Raw genomic sequence first — 22,861 nt, 5'->3', positions numbered from 1 at the left:
CCTTATTCTGTAATGCATGCCTGAAGATCTCATTCAGAGATGTAGGTATCTACACGTGCTTGCTCTGACACAGCTTTGGAAAGTCTGAAAGCTCTTTGGATAAAATGAAGACAGGGGAGACTTAGAGAGACATCTGAATGAAATCTAGCAATCAGACCATGCCTCCAGACACTGCAGAGCTGCATCTCTGTGGCTTGGATGCAACTGGCAGAGCACATACAGTGCTGCTTGCAGAAAAATCCATTCCCAAAAGCTTTGTGCCAAGTCATGAATCTGCCATGGGTTTTCCAAACAGCAAATCATGTCACAGTGCACATAATTAAGCTCATCATCGATATTTAAATCACAAAGGTACATTCTGGGATGGGGGAATACAAGATTTTTATTTTTTTTTTAATCATCCAAAAGTATGGCTCTTAGTTCTAATCTACATTAAAACAAACTTATAAAATTTTAAATATGCTTCCTTGATATTATTCAGTGCCTGAAGGCATAACTATCAGTTGGAAATGATTCATGAATTAGTTCAAATACCCCCATCTTTCCACTTTCCCTCCAGTCTCCCCTTGTGGTATTAATCTGTCCTTGTCTCCAGTGCACATTGCCACATTAGCCCTAGTCCATCTGTTCTGCATAGAACCTATTTCAATTCACAGTTACATAGAACATGGTTTGCATACATCACGGTGCCAAAGCCCTCAGAAGAAGAGAACCTAAGGCTTCAAAGAGTCTTGCAGGCTTTTCCTAGTCAAGATTTTATCATAATGTTGTGATTTTTATTTTCATTTCATGGTGAGACAAATGAGTTCGTCTGTTTATTAACAGCCTTACAGCGCTCATGTCAAAAACGTCCTCCTAAACTGACATCTTCCAATTAATTTACCATTTTCTGTAGTCACTTCTTTGCACACATCAAACAGACCACTTTAATCTTCATGAGAAACAAAAGCTTAGCAGGATAATAATTAGAATGCATTAACATGAGTGGAAATTACAGAACTTAAAAACTAGCAAATGGTATTGAGTTCAGTAAAATATATCTTCCCGTATTTTAAACGTGGTTTATTTTTTTTTTTCAGATTGCCCCTTCATTTTATGGTTATCATGATGAAAGTCTGCATAAGGCTTCAAGATGCACCACGTAACTTACTTTTTCTCAGACAGCAATGAGATACGTGACTGAGAGGGGCTGGGTGTCATGAGATGGCAATCAAACTATTAAGCAGTTCTTTGAGTTCTCTTGGAAGAGATCTTTGCAGAAGAAAAACCAACAGTGGAAATAAAACTTTTATCTTTTATGTCTCTGTGAATTAGTCTTTCAATAGAATCTGATCAGATATTTGGATGTTGTAAAGTATCCTGGTTTTCCAAGGAAGGATACAGACACAATCAGAGAAAAGTTTTTCTCATTTTTTGTAAAGTAATTTAGAGTTTGGGAAATTGTTTTGGATGTTACTATGAATACAGGGGGAGTACAAACTGTAATCTATGACTACATTAAATATGCCTCAAAAGAGCATTACAGATATCCAGTTAAAAATAAATAGGTAGGTATCATGTATAATCATAATCTAAATAGTTTCAGTGGCATATTTCAAGTCTTGCATAAATATAGTCCTGTATATATATACACACATATATAGAGCAGTCAGAAAGCAGTACTACTTTCACAATTCAGCAGGGAGTACCTGTAGCATGGGTATATCTGATTATGTCAAATAAGCATAGAGATAAGCAAATTCTACAAAGGTAGATGCAATCTGGATAAAATTGAATTTAGCACTACAAATCAGAAATACTGTGACTTTACCCAAAACTTATTTTTAAAACATGGCAAGAAATAGACATTACTTGCTAAAGCCTGAATTTTAGTGCCGTCATATAAGCACGGATCTGTGAAATAACACAAGTTTTAAGTGCACTCAATCACCAGATAGGACATTATTTAATTATTTTTGTGACTTTGTTATCAAATACACAACCAAGTTACCACCAGTTAAGACTCTTGGCACAGCAAGGTCCATATGAGTACTCTTAGTTGAAAGAAACCGTGAGGTAATTCAACATGCTTTAGCCTACTATAAATTCAGCATCTTCAGATATTTTTCCTACATAAAACTATGACCAAAAAGCTTAGACCAAATTCCACTTCACTTAGCTGAGGCGCTTTGGTTAGGTGCCAAACTGATCTCTTTGGATGATGAATAAAAAGAGAAAGGCACTTCCCGAAGCTCTTTCAAGTCTTTGTTTGATTATCTGATCTTCTAGATGTATCTTGATTGTTATATAAACTTAGATTATAGCTGGCCCTGATGATTGTTGGAAAGGTATTACTGAAATAGAACGGGTTGTAAAGGTGCATCATAACTTGTTTTGCATACGCATATTTAATACGACATGTATTGTAAAGAACCCAGACTCTTCAAGGTTGGGAATTTGTTTAATATGCCACTCCTGAGTTGGATGGAGAAGATAGCTTGGAAAGGAAAATGAAAAGGCTGTATGTTATCATAGCTGCCAATGTGCCAGAACTTTGATGTGACAGCTTTTACCTTTACACTTCAGAGTACTTTGTCTCCACCAAAGCATTGAAGAGGTTTCACGAGAGGCTGTGGATGTAACAAGGTAATTAATTTTTCTTGGGTTTTGTTGTTTGTTGGGTGGGGTTTTTTTTTGTTGTTTGTTTGTTTGTTTTCTGATTAGTAAGTTCCTTGAGCATACTGAATTTATTTATTGCCTAAACAGAACTTAAGTTTGCATTAAGAGCAATGTGAACTGTCTAAAGAGTATTTATATGAATGAATACATTTTAAATACCAAAAATCCATGAACTGTGAATCATCCTCAAAATGCACGGAGAACTTAATAACAGTGAAACTGCTGTGTAGATAAACATTACTGTCCAGAATCTCAGGTCTGCTGAGCTACTCTTATACCATCAAAACAATTCCTAAACACCTTAAACCTCTCCTGAAAGAGCACAGAAAAGTAATGTGCAAGAAAATAAACACTCCAGCTCCAGTGATGCTGTATTTTTCTGCAATCACCAAAGGCACTGAACCAAACCTAGAACTGGGGAGGTGAAAAAGTGCATACAAACTCCTTCATATTAATTTCCTATCACCAGCACCGATAGCCCAAGATGCATTTCTGCACCTTACTAGGTATCTTTAATCATGCAGACAGTTCCATTACTTCCAATTATTCCAAATATTTGCAGGATCAGTCCCAATAAAATGTATTTGCATGTATTTGGTTGTATTTTAGCCTCAAGCAGTTTTCTGCTGTATAGCAGATGGGACTGGGGAAGGACTTTGTTTCTAATGCAAATTTTTATTACCATTGTTGAAATCACATACCAAGGACAGGACTTATCTAAAGATATATTTATATGGCATCTGGAAGTGTAAGTACTGTATGGACAAGCAATGCCTACACTAGTTTTTCGTTAGGTAGCAACTGAAGAGTGGATTTGTCATTACTTTTGCCACACATACTACTTAGGAGAGAAAAACTTTATTTCTGCCACAAAATTGCCCTCTGAGTTACAGAAGTAATCAAGGATCTTTCCTACCAATTTACTTTTTTTTTTTTTACACTGATGAAAATTGTGTATATTTACCTTTGTCTTTTTAAACTCAACTATTTCCAATTTTGACTTGAGCTCTTCATATTATTAAAGATGACTATCAAATGTCCTCTGATACAAACTTAAATTCAAAGATGTAACATGTTCACTCTGAATTTAATGTAAGTGAAAAGGTCCAAAAGTGAAATCTAATGCTTAGAGCAAAAATGTAAAAAAAGGGAGCAGCATATGCTACAGTAAAGGTGCAGTAACAACACAAAGGCTGCAGAATAGTGCAGCTAATGTATGTATTCTATTATTTAATTTTTTCTTTTACTCTTTTTTCCACCAAAGATTATTTAGAAGAAATGATACAAAAAAAAAACAAAAAAAAAAACCCGCTCTCTATTCAGCTTCCCCAACCATTTAACCATAGGGAATACAATCGATCTATACGTTGGTTTTGTGTATTCTTTGTAAATATGTTTTAGTTTTTACTTTTGTTCTACATGTCTTTCCTATTTATGTAAATAATTTTTTTCGCTGTAATTAACTGAAGGAAATATTAGGAAGAGGAAAATTTACAGCAAGATATTCCTTTGTTAGGGAAATACGGAATAGCTGAAACAAACCCAAGACACAGTCAAACTTATCTGTCTACACCACACATTTGAGAAACTGAAGCTGAATTATTCAGCTTGAGTTGAAGATTGTTGAAGTAAGACACTTCTATAACATTCACAGTGGATTAAAGCCAAACAAATAATGTCACTGTGTTTCAGCTAATGAATGGTAACTTGCTGAACTGTGGTATCTTAACTATTTGTAATTGTTTATCCATCCGCTTATTTACCCAGATACTGTTACGATCTCCAAATCCTTCAAAATTTTGACATATATTGATGTTGGTACTGCTGTAGGCAGCCCAGTGATATTCATGGAGCCACAAATAAGAGATTTTTTTTCTAAAGGAGAGCACAGAGTTGAAGCTAAGTTACCCAAGATCTTCAGCTTATTTATCCTCACTCTATTCACTCAAGCATTATATTATGAGCAAAACTCTATTTGCCACTAGACAGGATGTTTTTGCACATACACAAACAAGTGCCAAAAATCAAAATGTCACTGAGAGTACATACTGCAGCAGATTCCTCTTCCTTTTCATGCACTGCGGTGCCAATTTGTAGTACCAGGAAAATATGAGACTGTGGTCTCTTCCTCAGTACCTATCGCATATGGCCTGGGGGAACCTCGTACCGGATAACACTGTTGATTGTCCCTCATTTATATTAACCAGTCACGTAGTGTTATCTAAAAAAGACATGTATTGTTCAGTTGTTCCCATGTACAGAATCATGTGTATTAAAAAATTGAATTGCACACGCAGCAGTAAAAAAAAAGTCATTTCTTCTGTAAATTGCTAATGATTTGATGTACTGAGTTTGACGTTTTCTCTGAGAAGTTTTTAACACCAAACCCTGAACATATTTCATACAAACTGCTCGGACCTTTGCAATACTCTGTACATATCTAAGCACGTTGGTAACAGCAGGACAGTAGAAAGCTACAGAGAATTTTAAGCACAACAGCTGAATGTTTTATTTCATGTCATATATGCTGCCCACTGAACTTATGAAAAACTCTTTTCACTCCTCAAAAGGTCAACAGCATATTCACTCATATTTACTACAGGAATAAGGCTTTTTTACTCTCTCAAACTACCCTCAGTTTTCCTCCATATCAGATTTAGTTAAAAGAGCTTTAAGACATTTATACTTTTGGTAAAGTTAGAAGTAACTCTGACTTGAATAAATTCAGTGGGTGTTGGACCGAGATTTTTGAAAGAAGACTTCAGAGCATTAGAAGCCTCATGAGTACTGAAAAGTCAACTCAAAATGCAAAAATCATAGTTTTGGACAATTTCAGTAAAGTGTTGTTAAGGCAATCTTAATCGCCTCTATGTTCTAGGACCATTCCAGTACATGTCGTCATTATTGCCTATAAGATGGAATAGAAATGAGATCAAAAATGAAAGACATTGAAAAATCCTTCTACTTTACTATTGTCATAACTGAAAAAACCCCAAAACTTTGGTTCACGTTCAATTATAGAGCTGCCAGTAAAGAACACAAGAAGAGGGTATTATAGTATGTCCGATCGTTTACTTTTAATATCAGACAATAATTATTCTTTTAGATATGAATAAAAACGATATTCACTAGGAGTAAATATTGACTTTTTTTTTTTCTTCTTTCTCTTTTTAGATGGAATTTGACCATACATCTCTTTCTTCCTGAAACCAGTCAAGTTTCTATACCACACTGATGAGCCCCAACCATGATAAATGTGCCTGACTGCAAGCACAGAAGAAACCCCCTACCGTAGTCCAAAGACCTACTAAAACAAGAGGGGTACGATGCTGATGCGCATCTGTGATTTTAGACCCACTTTCCAGGTCATTGCGATTTCTCAGCAGCATCAGCCCAAGCATTCTCTATGGAAAACAGGGGAAAGCAAACTGATTATAGCAAAGACGGGTGATTAGTTTTGAGTATTTTTCCAATTTACACCAAAGAATAATTCTAGAAACCTCTTAAGTTTCATTTGTAAACTTATTCAAGCAATGCTGTTGGGCATTTAGAGTGGAGCACTGACTAGAACTATCACCTGCACCCTCAGCTCGAGCAAACAGGCTCAGAGCCGTTTCAGTTACTATATGTGAAGACCTGATCCCACAATTAAAAGTCTAGGCGTACATCTGTCAGGGGTCCTCTGTTCCACCATATCTCTAAATAGTTTGAAATTCAAGGACTTTAGAAAAGTGGGTGCGGATGTTAATTCAGAGCTGAAAATCAACAGAAAGGCTTCCTGCTTTGACAGAAAACTCCCTTTGGAATTACAGATGATTGAGTAGAGTGTGTTTCTGAGGCATTCGGCTGGAATACAATTAATTGATAGTCAGGAGTAGTGGGGAAACTGCATGGCTCCCAGCTGGCCAGCAGGGAGAGGGGTAAGGGCAGCAGAATAGAGCTTCTCTCCTGAGGTTCGCTGCCACAGGAGTTGCGCAGTGCAGTGGGGCAACTCAGCTTCAGGTACATGGGACCTTTCCCTTCAGTGATTTGCTCACTACACTGATGTAATTTCTGAATTTTCTCTGTATACATTTGCATCCATTGCTGAAGAAACAAACAGCAAACAGCTGTAGGAAATCAAGAAGAAGAGCAGGACTTAGTCTTAAGAACATAGTGAAGACCAGATTCCTACCTTAATTTTAACTGGTCTTGAGCAAGCAATACAGCACAGCACTGGTGAAATGCAGCAAGTGTTTCTCCAAGAAAGCAGATTATAAAGCTGTAGGGGATCTGTTCTCTACTGTTCATCTACTCAAGGGGGCCATAAAGCAGATATCCTGTTCTTAACCACACAGCTAACACGACCACTGAGTCTAGATAGTATAGCTAGAATTGATTAGTTTTATTTACTGATTTTCTGAGTTACAGGTATAAACTCATTTTATATTGCAGGGGTATGCATTTATTATCTTCCTTTCACAGAAAGCAAATAAAATGTCCAACTACAAGAATTCCTTCTGCACAGGTTAGAGACAAACACCCATCTCAGTGCTCTTTTACCTCTGTTAGTAGGATCACGTTACTTTTCTATTTAATTAGACAATAGGTAAAGGCCTGCTTACACCATTCTTTCATACCTGGTCTGTTCATACTGAAAAACCAGTGAACAAAGAATACCTTTGAGGTAGTAACACCAAAAACTATGGCAACATCTCTGAAACGTCAGACAACAGAACATTTAACCAACAGTAACTGTTATGCTCCAAAGTACACAAAATGGCCAGAAGAATTTCTTGGTCTGGTATACCACCAAATGAGGAAGAAATCCAGGGTCAATTGCAATCAAGGCCATTGCTATTAAAACTCATAATGAATTATGAACAATGTATACTGAAATACTCCAGGGGCGAGAGGGCAGCTGGTGTCCTATGGAAACAAGATTTACAAGACTGCACTGTGTATGAGTTGATCTCATAAAGCAATTTTGACAAGATACCCCTGGCAGTGCTGCAATTAATAGATATTAATAGCAAGTAGTTACCAAAGCAATCCATCTATCTAATAACAGTCCACTATTTTGGCAAACTATTCAGTGACCCTAGAACAGGGATGCATGCCTGACTAGGCTGTGATAATTAAACTTTTGTTATATTATCAGGAAGCTGTATTTTGACAGCTGTTGAAAAAAAAATAAAATAAGGGATTGTGGTAAGAACTCAAAAAAGTTCATGATAGTAACAGAAGCTTTGAAGATATTAACACAGTGTGATATCAGACACCCCTGGGTATAAACTAATCACAAATTTAATTACTGATCCCTGAAGAAATTTAACTTTCGAGTTAGATAGAATCAATTTTAGTTAGCTGACCAATAAGGACGGAGCTGAACTTGGCAAGGGATGCAAAGAATATTAAGAAGGGCTTTCTACAGGTATGTCAGCCAGAAAAGTAAGGTCAAAGAACCTGTACCCCCCTTGATGAGCAAGACTGGCAAACTGGTAACAACAGATGAGGAGAAGGCTGAGGTACTCAACAACTTTTTTTGCCTCAGTCTACTGGCAGCCTCTCTTCCCACACCTCTTGAGTGGACAGACTGCAGTGGAGGAACTGGGGGAGCAAAGTCCCTCCCACTGTAAAAGAAGATCATGTTCATGATCACCTGAAGAATATGAATATACGTAAGTCTACGAGACCTGATGAGACACATCCCAGACAAATAGCTGATGTAGTTGTCAAGTCAGTGTCTGTGATGTTTGAAAAGTCATTGTAGTCAGGTGAAGTCCCTGGTGACTGGAAAAAGAGAAATATTCACCCATTTTTTTTTTAAGAAGGGTAAAAAGGAGGAGTCTGGGACCTACTGACCTGTCTGCTTCACCTCTGTGCCCGGGAAGATCATGGAACAGATCCTCCTAGAAACTGTGCTAAGGCACATGGAAGACAGAGACATGATTTGAGACAGCCAGCATGGCTTCACCAGGGGCAAGTCCTGCCTGACCAACCTAGTGGCCTTCTGGGATGGAGTGACTACATCAGTAGACAAGGGAAGAACTACGGCTGTTGGCTATCTGGACTTCTGTAAGCCTCTGACATGGTCCCCCACAACACACTTGTCTCTAAATTGGAGAGATATGGATTTGATGGGTGGATTGTTGGGTAGATGAGGAATTGGTTGGTCATATCCTCAAACTGTGACTGTTCAGTGTGAGGAGGAGGCGGCTGCGGGAAGACCTCATCACTCCCTACAGCTACCTGAAAGGACATTGCAGAGAGGCTGGTGCTGGTCTCTTCTCACAGGTGATTAGTGACAGAACAAGGGGGAACGGCTTTAAACTGCAACAGGGGAGGGTCAGGCTGGACATTAGGAAAAAATTTTTCACAGAAAGAGTGGTCAGACAGCGGAATAGGCTGCCCAGGGAGGGGGTGGAGTCACCATCCCTGGATGTGGTTAAGGGTCATTTAGATGAGATGTTGGGGGATGTGGTGTAGGGGAGAACTTTGTAGAGTCAGGCTGATGGTTGGACTCGATGATCCCAAGGGTCTTTTCCAACCTGAATGATTCTGTGATCCAGAGGGTACTGGGCAATAGTTCAATGTCCAGATAGAGATCTGGGATTGAGTGCTCTCTCAGCAAGTTTGCACCTGACACCAAGCTGAGTGGTGGGTGCAGTTGACACGCCTGAGGGATGGGATGTGCCATCCAGAGGGACCTGGATAAGCTTGACACATGGGCCCATGTGAACCTCATGACGTTCATCAAGACAAAGTGGAAGGTCCTGCACATGGGTCGGGGAAACCCCCAGTATCAGTACAGGGTGAGGTATGAAGGGAGTGAAAGCAGCCCTGCAGAGGACTTGGGTGAAAAGCTGGACATGAGCTGGCAACATGTGCTTGCAGCCCCAAGAGCCAACCATATCCTGGGCTGCATCAGAAGCAGCGTGACCAGCAGGTCAAGGGAGGGGAGTCTCCCCCTCTACCCTGCACTCGTGAGACCCCACCTGCAGTGCTGAGGGTGTCCAGTTCCAGAGTCTCAGCACAGAAAAGACATGAGCCTTTTGGAGCAGGTCCAGAGGAGGCCACGAAAATGATCAGAGGGATGGACACCTCTCCTATGAGGACAGGCTGAGAGAATTGGAGATGTTCAGGCTAGAGAAGGCTCCGGGGAGACTTTGTTGCAGTTTTTCAGTCCTTAAAGGGGACCTACAGCAAAGATGGGTACAGATGTTTTAGTAGGGCCTGTTGCGATAAGACAAGGGGTTAATAGTTTTAAACTAAAAGAGGGTAGAAATTTAGACTAAATGAAAAGAAGAAATTTTTTACGGTAAGGGTGGTGAAACACTGAAACAGGTTGATCAGAGAACTGGTAGATGCCCCCTCAGTGAAAAAATTCAAGGTCAGATTAGACAGGGCTCTGAGCAACCTGATCTATGTGAAGGTGTCCCTGCTCATTGCAGGGGGGTTGGACCTTTAACGATCCCACACAACCCAAATTATTCTATGATTCTATTTAAATATTACAGGAAACTGATATCTATTTAAATATTACTTTATTGTCATTAAGGGGAAATATATGTCTAGAGCTTGTGCTTCATCCCTAAGCCTCCCCCTTTTGAGATAAAGTTAAGATTTGTGACAAGTGTGCTGGTCATCCCCTAAGTTACAAAAAGCACACATCCATGTCAGGATAAGTGTCCCACTAAGGGAGAATTCAGCTTTTTGCTTTATTTGACCTACTTTACAGCCTGGAAGCACTGGTCAGCACAATCACTTATTCAGCCACAGCTCATGCTGCATTTGTCCAGCCATCAAAGGAAACATAGATAGGAAACAGGGAAGGTGGCTTTGAAGATAAGATGAGGAAATTAAAGGGGATGAAAGAATATGGGCATAGATGGAAGCAGAAGACATTACAAAAGTAAAAGTGTGATACATCATAAGGACTGGAGGAAAAACTGTGGGAATTGCATAAAAAAGAATATTGCTAGTGTGAAAGAAATCTAAGATTATAATGGCAGAGGGCATGTAGAATATATATATATATTTTTAAAGACATCAAGACTTAGTATTCCAATGCTCATACACAAAACCTTGTAAAATACTGTAATTGCCTCCATAGGGGTGAGTGAAGAGATTTTTAGTTAGAGCAATATTTTAAAGGCTTACAACGTCACATCCAGCGAAATATTGATTTTACATATATCCAATTTTTGTGCAAGAATAATCTATCAAATGTTTTTACAATAATTTAGTAATGGTTCAACAGTAATACAAAATGACGTCACCTGCCCAGAAGCAGAATGTGTATACAAGGTAACAGAACTAGAAGTTTCCTTTCTTATTCCTTCTGTCAGTATGCTTTAACCCTGGCATGGAAAGAGCTCATATTGGCTTGGAACATCGTTTAGTCTATTCATATGCATAGTGGCCCTTTTTCCTACTAATACATCCCCTTTTCGCTTGGAGAAGTCATATTTACGACAAATATTTTTACAATATGGTGTCTGACACCATGAAACAAAGACCCTGACGATTTAACAGAAAATTATGTGAATAGAAGTAGGATATTCCCATTTCTGTATCATTAAAAAAATAGGCAATTACTCCTCCTCTGTTGAGCTATCACTGTATATCCATACTTTTGGCATGATCAGGAAGAGAGATGACTTGCAGTAGTTTAACGGCAGCTGCATTTACACCAGCAAGCTAACCACAGTCAGGACACAGACCTGACTACCTGCACACACTCATCCACCTTTCTCAACCGCAAACATAACCCTTCACAGAGTTTTAGCCTAAACTACCTTATCTATATAACACATGGTCTCTCATATCTATTAAAAAGCTGTGGGCAAAAGAGATGGCACTGAGAAACCTTACATCTAGATCTGTTCTTACAGGTAAGTAAAGGACAATGAGCTGAGAAAAACAGCATTTATATTTAGTTCTCTCTCCTCCCCTGAAATGTGAACACATTAAGAAAAAAGAAATAGTATTAATTATTCAATGTGCTGGAATTCATATCCTCAAATTATATTTTCTCCTAAGACTGCATTCTTACGTTTTTTTTTCCCTAGTACTTTAAAAAATGTGGAAATTTTCATCTTAGTTGTAAGCTCAGTCATATAGTTTATATGATTAAAAAAATGTTACATTCTGACTCAAGTCTTACATTTTATCCCAGTTCTCACACATTTGCAGTTCTATGCATGAAAGCTGATTACCTTTCCAAAGGATCATCATTAGCTCATAAATATCCAAAACCATTTGAACAAAACCAGGATTATTAGAGTACTAGAGTGCTGTTTCTGGCTTTTTCCTTGACTCCTCAAAAAAAAAAAACCAAACCTGCCATATGAATGCAGCTCACATGCAACTAGTTTTTAATAACGAGTTTTTATATCAAGAGCTCTTCATGTGACTTTTAGCATTAAACATAAAATGGGAACAAACGTATATCTAAGAAATCAAAACTGACATCAGAATTCTAAATAGGACTGCAGACAGAGATCTTTAATTCACTGTGCTTTGATTTATGTCCTTTTGGCATGCAGAGATCAGTATAATAAGTCCACTGTCTCTGCTATTAGACTTAATGGCAATATCAGTATGCGTTTGGGCTCCTTTGCAAACTGATAGTTCAAAGTCTGTGGCCAGTGAGCCACGATAAAGCTGCAGAGAGTCTCTTCACCAGTCAATCATAACAATTTTTTAAGCTTTTGATTAATTTAATTCAAAGTAACAGATAAGTCTCAGCGAAAAAATTAAATTCCTAAAATTTCAGTGAAAACAGGCAACCATTTTGAGGACACAAACCTTATTTGTCACTTAATGCTTCACTGAAAAATCCGAGCAGGTGAAAGATTTCATAAATTCTGTGGGAAACACTTCAGCTGGATCTGACACTTGACCACAAAATACAAATCTCTAAGAAACCAAGATTCACAGTGTTCACAGAACTGCTTTTCTAATAAAAGATGTTACTCCTTCCCGGAAGGAAGATCTTACTGGAATCATGGGGACATGATCGAATGGCTCCTGTGACTGGAGTGCTGGAATGGAAGGATCCAGGCTCTTTAGGAAGGACGGGAGGGGAGATGAGGAAGGGGGGGCTCTCTCTCCATGTCAGTGACCAGCTGGAGTGCATGAAGCCCTGCCTGGGGATGGATGAGGAGCCAACTGAGGACACACGGGTCAGGATTAGTGGGAGAGAAGACAGGAGATGTTATAGTGGGGGTCTGCTACAGGCCATCCAACCAGGAAGACTGAGGGCATGAGGCCCTCTCTAGACAGATAGGAGCAGCCTCACGTTCACGACTTCTAGTCCTCATGGGGGACATCAACCACCTTGAAATCTGTTGGAAGGACAACACTTCAGAGAATAAGCAATCCAGGAGGTAGCTGGAATGCATTGATGATAACTTCCTTCTCCAAGTAGCAGAGGAGCCAACAAGGAGAGGTGCTATGCCGGACCTTGTTCTCACCAGCAAGGGAGGGTTGGTGGGGAGCGTGAAGCTCAAGGACAGCCTTGGCTGCAGTGACTGTGAAATGGTGGAGTTCAAGATCCTTAGGTCAGTGAGGAGGGTGTGCAGCAAGCTCACCACTCTGGACTCCAGGAGGGCAGACTTTGGCCTCTTCAATGATCTGCTCGGCAGAGTAGCATGGGGTAAAGCCCTGGAGGGAAGAGGGGCCCAAGAAAGCTGGTTAATATTCAAGGATCACCTCCTCCAAGCTCAGGAGTGATGCATCCTGACAAAGAGGAAGTCAGGTAAGAACACCAGAAGGCCTGCATGGGTGAACAAGGAGCTCCTGGACAAGCTCAAACACAAAATGGAAGCCTGCATTGTATGGAAGCAAGGGCAGATAGCCTGTAAGAGATACAGAGAAATTGTCTGATGAGCCAGGGTTCAGGTTAGGAAGGCCAAAGCTCTGATAGAATTAAATCTGGTCAGGGACATCAAGGGCAACAAGAAAAGCTTTTATAGGTACCTCAGTAATAAAAGGAAGATTAGAGATAAGGTGGGCCCTCTCCAGAAGGAAACTGGAGATCTTTTACAGAAGATATGGACAAGGCTGAGGTACTCGATTTTTTTTGCCTCAGTCTTCACCAGCAAGTGCTCCAGCCCAATGGCCCAAGTTACAGAAGGCAAAGGAGGGGACTAGGACAGTGAGGAACTTCCCATCAAAGGAGAAGATCAGGTTCAAGACCATCTAAGGTGCACAAGTCCATGGGACCTGATGAAGTGCATCTGCAGTTCCTGAAGGAAGTGTCTAAGCTACTATCCATCATATTTCATCCACTGATACCCCCAAGTCCTTCTCCATAAGGCCCTTCTCAATCCATTCAGAGCCCAGCACATAGTATTTGTGCCTGGAATTGCCCTGACCCATGTGCAGGACCCTTGCACCTGGCCTTGTTGAACCCTTCCCTCCAGCGTGTCAGCTGCACCACACAGCTTGGTGTTGTTGGCAAACTTGCTGAGGGTGCACTGAATCCCAAGTAGGGGTAGATTTCCATTAGATAAGAGTAAGAAATTCTTTACTGTGAGGGAGCTGAAGCACTGGACCAGGTTCCCCACAGAAGTGCAGATGCCCCCTCCCTGGAAGGGTTCAAGGCCAGGTTGGACGGGGCTTTGGGCAACCAGGGCTAGTGGAAGGTGGCCCTGCCCTGGGCAGGGGGGCTGCAACTAGATGATCTTTAAGGTCCTTCCCAACCCAAAACAATTCTATGATTCTGTGATTCCTACAAAACTACAGTGAGTTGCACATCTGAGAAAAACTTTAACTAGGAAGCAGGAGAGTTACTGTGTTCCTGAGGGGCTACACAGTTATGAGAAGAGAGATTAGGAGTAAGATGTTTTAGCGTGCTTTTATAGGGACTGCTGACCTTTGCGATATGTTGAATATCACAATATCATTCTGGACATGTGAAACAATCACAGAATTGTCTAGGTTGGAAAAGACCTTGAAGATCATCCAGTCCAACCATTAATCTCACACTGACAGTTCCCAACTACACCAGATCCCTCAGCGCTATGTCGACTCTACTCTTGAACACCTCCAGGGATGGGGACTCCACCCCTGCCCTGGGCAGCCCATTCCAACACCCAACAACCCCTTCTGCAAAGAAAAGCTTCCTAATATCTAGTCTAAACCTTTCCTGGCGCAGCTTGGGGCCATTCCCTCTTGTCCTATCACTTGTTACTTGGTTCAGAGAGACTCATCCCTGGCAGGGAGCTGTAGAGGGCCAGGAGGTCTCCCCTCAGCCTCCTCTTCTCCAGACTGAACCCCCCCAGTTCCCCCAGCCGCTCCCCAGCAGACCTGTGCTCCAGACCCTGCCCCAGCTCCGTTGCCCTTCTCTGGCCACGCTCGAGTCATTCAATGGCCTTTTTGGGGTGAGGGGCCCAAAACTGAACACAGGAATCGAGGGGCGGCCTCCCCAGTGCCGAGCCCAGGGCTCAGATCCCTTCCCTGTCCCTGCTGGCCACGCCAGTGCTGACACAAGCCAGGATGCCATTGGCCTTCTTGGCCCCCTGGGCACACTGCTGGCTCCTGTTCAGCCGGCTGTCAATCACCCCCCAGGTCCCTCTCTGACTGGCAGCTCTCCAGCCACTCCTCCCCAAGCCTGTAGCCCTGCTGGGGGTTGTTGTGGCCCAAGGGCAGCCCCCGGCATTTGCCCTCAGTGAAACTCCCCCAGTTGGGCTCAGCCCATGGCTCCAGCCTGTCCAGGACTCTCTGCAGAGCCTCCCTGCCCTCGAGCAGATCAACACTCCCACCCAACAGGGTGTCAGCTGCAAACTGACTGAGGGTGCCCTCGATCCCCTCGTCTGGATCATCAATAAAGATGTTAAACAGGAGTGGCCCCTACACCCAGCCCTGGGGGACACCACTCGTGACCAGCCGCCAACTGGATATAACTCTGTTCACCACAACTCTCTGGGCCCGGCCATCCAGACAGTTTTTTACGCAGCAAAGCGTGTGCCCATCCAAGCCTCGAGCAGCCAGTTTCACCAGGAGAATGCTGTGGGAAATGGTGTCAAAGGCCTTACTGAAGTCAAGGTAGACAACATCCACAGCCTTTCCCTCATCCAGTGAGCAGGTCGCCCTGTCGTAGGAGATCAGGTTTGTCAAGCAGGACCTGCCTTTCATAAACCCATACTGACTGGGCCTGATGCCCTGGTTGAATCCTACGGTGGGCCAAGGATTTGCTCTGCCTCTTTAATTTCTTGTTTCTGTAAGAACTTTTCAGTAAATCACCACAGGTGAATGAATGAATGAATTATGAGAGTAGATTTTTCGCTTGTGTTGACTAGGAAGGTAATCCATCAAGTTACAGGTCATCATTCAGTTTTCCAAGATCTGTTTTTAGATTAAATGTTTTCTGATATCATCCTGGAGCAAGAAAAAACTGAGAAACGTAGGAAATGCAAGGACACATACAATAAAATGGAGCATCCTTAAATCTCTTCTCAGGGTCATTTCCATGCTGTTTTAAGAAGCAGTAATTGCACCCATGAGTACATCCAGATAAGGTGATGGATGTTAACAGCACTTTCTTTACCCCATAGATTGCCTATCTGTGGAGCAGGTGGGGAATAACATCTCCCTATGTCCTCCTTCAAGAGTAGGCAAATGAAATTTCTTTTAATGCTGGAAACATTCTGGCCAAGTTTGATTAGTTTTGTCAGTAGACTAGATAAAACAGGAACATCCATTTCACCACACCACTATTAATATGACATTACTATGCGTCGTGGAAATTGGAGCCAAAAGGAAACTTGACAGATGATACTCCTGTATGAAGGCAGGATCAGTTGTACCTAAACCATTCTCTAGTAGATGTTTGTTTCACTTAGTCTCACAAGTCTGCATTGATACCTGTTGTGTGGATTTCTATTCCTGTACATGGAACATTAAATTAGGAAAAAAAACCCAAACAATAGTATGTGATGAGATCTGATCTACTAGACCAACAAGCAATGAGTCGCACTGATCTGTTCTCAGGGCCCATTCAAATACATATTTAGAGACTGAGTAATAAGAGCAAGAAGGAAAACCAAAAAACCCAACAACCCCCCTTTTTTTTTTTTTCTGCATATTTCTCCTTTGCAGCCTCACTGTTAGCTAAAATCTGGATCTGAGCTATTACACTTTGAGTGAAGAGAACAAGGCAAAACAATTTATCTACTGCACAGCAGTAAGGGTATTTGTATCTATTAGAACTATTTTTACATGCTTATAATAAATTCACAGAACATTAGTACCTTAAAAAAGGTACAAGCCAAAACACCCTTAAAATGGGATGTACCAAGAAGCTTCATATATCAGTGTAAGTGATATTTTTAGCTAAAAGAAATTTTGACAGTCCTTCATCCTATCTTTTTGCATGTGCATTTCTGTGCTTGAAACACCACCAGAAAGGATTATGGTTGAGTTTAAACAATTTGTCTTGTAAATTAAATTTCCACATATCATCCAAGCACTTGTGACATCTTTATGCACTTGGCAAACCAAAGGGAAAAAAAATTAAAAAGCATCTTTGAAAGATTTTCTTTTCTCCGATAACTTTTCTTCAGAACAGGTGACATGCTGGTTCCTATGATCTGTTCAATACACTGATATTGCTGTCTCTACTCAGATGTCTGTAGTATCTTAGACTCCCAAAATAATAAATAGAATGATAAAATTTTTGATCACTACTTGTGTTATTTAAACTGGACCATGGTCAACTCATTCTATTTATTTGCAAAGCAATCCCTGTTCTCAAAGTGAGAAACACCAGCAGAAGCCTGAACACATTAAAACACGCTAGCAAATTTTAAATTCTTTAAATTGCATGTGTGAGACTAAGAGATAAAGGGGGTTCAGCTATAAACACAAACAATTAAGCACTTGCACACTAAAAAACTGCAGATCACATTGAACATTTCACTCAATGACATAATTCTAAAGTAGAAAGACAAAACTCACCAACTGTAACAAAATGACCAAGCCTCTTCATTTAATCCATCCAATAAGACAAAGCTGAAGATCCCCAACTGACATACAGCAGCTTTGTTCCAGTATTCCAGGAATTCAGCAAAGCTTCAGTGATTTACACCAGCCTTGGCTCACATAACACACTCTTTGGGCAATAAATTGTAGTTTTGACAAACCGAGGTAGAAATGAATTCCAGAATCAATCCACCAACAATACACAAATGGTAGTAAATGATGTTCTGTTTTCACTTCCCTTAGATACAACAGCATTCCAGAAATGTGTGCAAGAGTTTATGTAGCAGTGTCTGTGTAGTGCCAGTCCGCGTATAGAAAGTAGTAAATAAAATGGGATTTTCTAAATGTGTCAATTGATCATCAAAGCTTTTCTCTCATTGGCATTAAAAATTAATGATTGGTTGAAGAATGTGTTGTAGTCTATATTAAAAAGTGTATATATCATTGCTACCAGAAATAATGAGTAATGTATTACAAAAATACATTGCTCCTATATCCCTTTATCCTTCTAACCCACATCTTTTTAACGGTTAATTTATTATGAATTCGCTGAGCAGCCTTCGGCATATAATTGCACTGCTTCAAACTGGAATTTATTCATCTAGCTGCACACTGGGATTTGTTTAGTTATCGGGAGTCAGTGAACATGTAACACAGTTTTATAAACTGATATTGAACAGGAAGAAACTGCATTAGAATGAAGCAAGAATAGCAATAAGCCGAGGAGTCAGGTGAGTGTTTCTTGCTTCAGCTGATACATACACATATATTTTCACTGTCAGGAAACTAATGTTGTTTTTGTTTTTTATTCCTTACTTTCTTTCCATTACAATTTTTCTGAGTTCTTTACATCCCTTGCCAGCTGCCATGATGACAGCCTCCTGCCAGCTAAAAGGGCAGGGGAAGAAATGGCACAAGTCCTCTGACAGTGTGAGACTGACCCAAGCATATGATGTGGTTTCATTCCAGAGACAGAGATTCCCAAATGGCAACTCATGTTGCAACTTTTCAGCACTAAACGCTTTTAATACTGCTTTTTATTTGGTTTTTCTTCAAAACTTAGTTTGCTATCAAATCATTGATTGTTTGCCTTCTATAGATTTAGCATTGTATGGTCATCAGCTTCAGTAGAATTAATCCTGATTTACATCAGTGAGTGACAGGAGAAATGAGCTCCGTAGTTGGAGGATAACAGCTGTTGAAAAAGTTTATTTGCATAAACACAAGGAAACCCATTCCACTGCTGAATCAATCCACCTTTTTTGAGAAACTACCTTTTCTGAGAGAATGACAGTCAAATAGTCTGCAAGCTATTACTTGCTACCTATTATACTAACATTATGCTGTAGTCTTAAATACATCAAGAAACAATGTGAAATCATACAGAGTTGTGTAGTAACAGAGAAATATCATTTGAATTAAGTGGTGGATGTGTTGCTGTAATGCATATTCAACTGCTTGGTTAAAATGACAGAAAAAATAACATCACACACAGAACTACAGATACTCATGCAGCTGTTCAGGATTCTTTGATTATGAAAAATTTGAAGAAAAAAAATAATTTTCCAGTATCTCAATGGAAGCCAAAACTCTTAAATTTTATTTTCCTAGCTGTCAACACTCAATATAAATAATGGTAAATGGACTTGTGCTGAGGATATTTGAATAGAACATATGTTGAGAAAACATTGGTGTATTTAAGATCAGCTTTACTCATTTTAGAAGTTCACAGAAGAACAGCTGATTTTCGTGTTCTGTTATTCCCAGTTTAGGCAAGCATTCAATTTGAGAAGGAAGCACAGAGGTGATTTACATTTAATATCTCGATCTCATTTCAAGAGAATGGCTTAAAAGCAAACACAGTCAAGTTGAAAGTCTTAATGTTCTAGTTGAATTCACATGATTTATGGGAGGGAAAAACCCTACACTATTTCAACAGGCTGAGAAATGGTAGTTTTATCTACATGGACTAAAGGAACCCAAATTCAAAGAACAGACACTCAAACTAACATTTAACACTCCAGCTGACATTCGACACTGACATTCAAACAAATATTCCAGCTAAAAATAAATCTTCTGTTGAAAGATCCTAAATATAAAATAGGGCAGATACTGCATTCAACTATACTGGTATAATTAGACATACTGGACTGCACTCATGTTCTTACTCTGGATTTACACAGTGTAATTGAAGCCTACCCTTCAGTCCTCAGAGAAATGCCAAATATGCCGCTGAGAGTGCTCAAGTGACAGTCCTTTCTCCTAAGAAACGTTGTTCAAATTGGAATTAAGATGCCCAAATATACCAGTGCAAGCTTGCAGTATCATCATGAAAGATCCCAAAGTGTTTTTGAAACATTTTTAGCCCCTTTCAGAATCACTCATTGGCTGTAGTGAGCAGTTTTCCACATTTGAACTGCACTCTTGTATTCCCAAATGGCCTATAGGGAAGTACTGCTACTCTTTTTTTTTTTTTTTTTTTGGTTAATAAGTAGCTCTATTTTTTCACAGGATGGCAGTCTCTACTTCCCAGTTCTCTATCTATTCATCTCAGTATATGCAAGGTGACCAGTATGGCCGTATCTGACAATCCTTACTTTCACATCTGTACTCCCACCTCCACGAGATCCTTACGGTTCCTTGGATGCCTAGATCAGACAGCAAGCAGGAGTAGTTTGTCCCTGCCATGCTGATATGCAAAGCTAATTACTCACAAAACCAACCTGATGAGCATAGGCAGAGTGACAAGCTGGCTTTCCAGGCAAAAGCTCATATATCAGACCATAAGTTTCCATAAAGCTCCCTAAACATGGGTGAAAAACAAATGCTAACACCACAAGCTACGAGCAGCTCCAAGAGACTATCTTTTCTCAGCTGTCTAGTGTTTACTTGGCAGAATAGAAGCTCTTTATTTATTAAATAACTACACAAACTCTCTTATTTTCTCCACTCTAATTCAGAGGTAAACTCTTTTCTTTATACAGTGGATAAGCCAATTACAAAAAAAATTCCTACCCAAGCCAAATAATAATTATTCTATAAAACTTGAGAAAAAATAGTGAAGATTTGTGGGACTATAGGTTTCTTCTTCAGAATGCTGGCACACAGGCTGTTTTCAAATTAAGATAATCATCTTCCTTAATATTCATTGATAGTACAGCTGCTGCTACCAAGCAGTTTTCTTCCTGAACAAGCTGAAACCTCAAGTCCACTGTTAAAAAAGTAGATAATGTATAATTAGCTGGTCTAAATTTGGAGAGCATCTTAACTCATCAGTGATGTCTCAACTCTGCTTTACAGGGAATTTATCTTTTGTCAGTAATAAAAGTACTGACAAAGATAAACCAGAGACAATAAGGATCATAGCTTTTTGCTGGTACATTATTTTTTCCAAGTTAATTCAACATGTCAGGCAGTTATGAATGGCTATGCAAGTTTGGAAGGGAGGAGCAGGGAGGGCTCAGCTTCTGTCTGTAATATTACAGGTTTGAAACTCGGTGGCTATAACTGATAAAACACGTACCCAAAAGATCTTAGTTTTTCTCCAATTTTATCAATTTAAAAAAAAAAAAATCTAGAAAATTATTCTTACTCAGGCTCTCAGATCTCAACTAGGTTACTATTGCTTTTTGTAGCCAAAGTAACACTTTCACCATAGCGATGAAAACTGGCTTGAAGATCTCAGAGCAATTTGCAAGAAATCAGCTTTACAGACTCTCAAGCTGGTTTTGCTCTCATACCATAAATGACCAAAAGGAAAAAAAAACTCTGTACCAAAGGCTCACAGCTGATAGCATTTTCCAGGAGGTGAGAATGTATGCCCTCTCCCATTCCACCTTCCCAACAACAGTGGTGTCTCCTTGGCTTTGAAATATGTTGAGAAGAAGAGTTAATATATTCCCATCTTTGTACAACGACTTAATTTTTAGACATCTAGGACTATTTCCATTCTTTGCCTGAAGGTGCACAAACCCACAGCTTTAACCTCTGTAGACAATGCCCAAACCACCAGGCTACAAAGCACTTACACCTTCATATCAACATTTTAACACCACGCAGAAAACCCTTTAAGACTCAGTGAAAATCAAGAGAACGTTTCTTCTGAACCCAAATACAGTCAATTACATATAATTCAGAACCTTCTTCAAATGGAGTAATAAATAAAACACAGTCATCCTTTGGTAAAACTCAGGCTTAAGTATTTAGAAGTGCTACTGCAAGGAAATTCTAGTTCTTGAAAGTCAAAGTAATCCTACTGATTCATTTATGCCTCAAAAAGGGAAAAAAAAAAAATCAGCATTTGTTTATTGGTGTATTTCTCCAACAGTTAGCAGAACGGAGTTTAAGACAGACAGTAATTACACGTTAACCTTTTTGTCTACAGTATATGATCCTACCTGAAACTGCTACAAGGTTTAGAAATATTAACATGTGCTTTTTCTGATCATTATAACATTATCTTCCTTTAAAAAAAAAGCTAATCAATTCCTTCAACATATGTAAAATACATCTCTACGGGATTTCCTTTCCACGTCAAAATATAGATCATGTTTCTCAATCCATTCACTTCCAAGTAAAAAGATGAACAAACACAGGATATAAAACATTATGAATTGTTGTAATAGTTGGTTTGCTCCTGTAGCTCACTGAGCACCTTAAAAAAAAAAGTTTGCATCAAGAAATAACCAAGATCATCCTGTTCTAGTAATTTTTTTCCCCCTAATGTATGCATTAATACAGTGTGGAGATCGAATTTTCTTTAATTTTTTTTTATGCTGCTTTTCAGCAAACTCAGAGATAATTATTTTTTGTCTTGCAGAAAAGTCTGGTGGCTTTTATAATGGATTATATCAGCTGTTTACAAAAAAACCCTGGCAATTTCACATTTCAGCTTAAGGAAGGAAATGAAGAATATATTAACTAAACAAAAGTGAGGAGGATTGAGTAAAATAGTTCCAACAGTAATTAGTCAGGGCATTATGTTTGATATTACACACTACTGCAGGAAACATGACCAAGTTTCTAAAATATGTGAGAATTTCCACACAATTTCAACATATATTAATACATGAATTTATCCTTATATCTTTCCTCCAGATCATTATTGTTAGTTAATTAGAATATATACATGGGTGAGGATTAAGATTTATTATAAACATATATGACTGATTCAGGAAAATTATTTTGTAATAAAATAAAAAAAATACAGAAACTGTTCCAGACAGACTATCTG

General features: G+C 39.5%; 1 protein-coding gene across 5 annotated transcripts in view; it reads right to left on the bottom strand.

The window, feature by feature from the left end:
- CTNNA2 (catenin alpha 2) overlaps positions 1-22,861 on the bottom strand; it is a 526,704-nt gene that overhangs the window by 70,480 nt on the left and 433,363 nt on the right. The gene's annotated exons all lie outside the window — the stretch shown is intronic.

The sequence above is a fragment of the Athene noctua genome, chromosome 4, assembly GCF_965140245.1.
Source record: "Athene noctua chromosome 4, bAthNoc1.hap1.1, whole genome shotgun sequence".
In the NCBI taxonomy this organism is placed as follows: Eukaryota; Metazoa; Chordata; class Aves; order Strigiformes; family Strigidae; genus Athene; species Athene noctua.
This window is presented reverse-complemented; position numbering and strand designations above follow the sequence as displayed.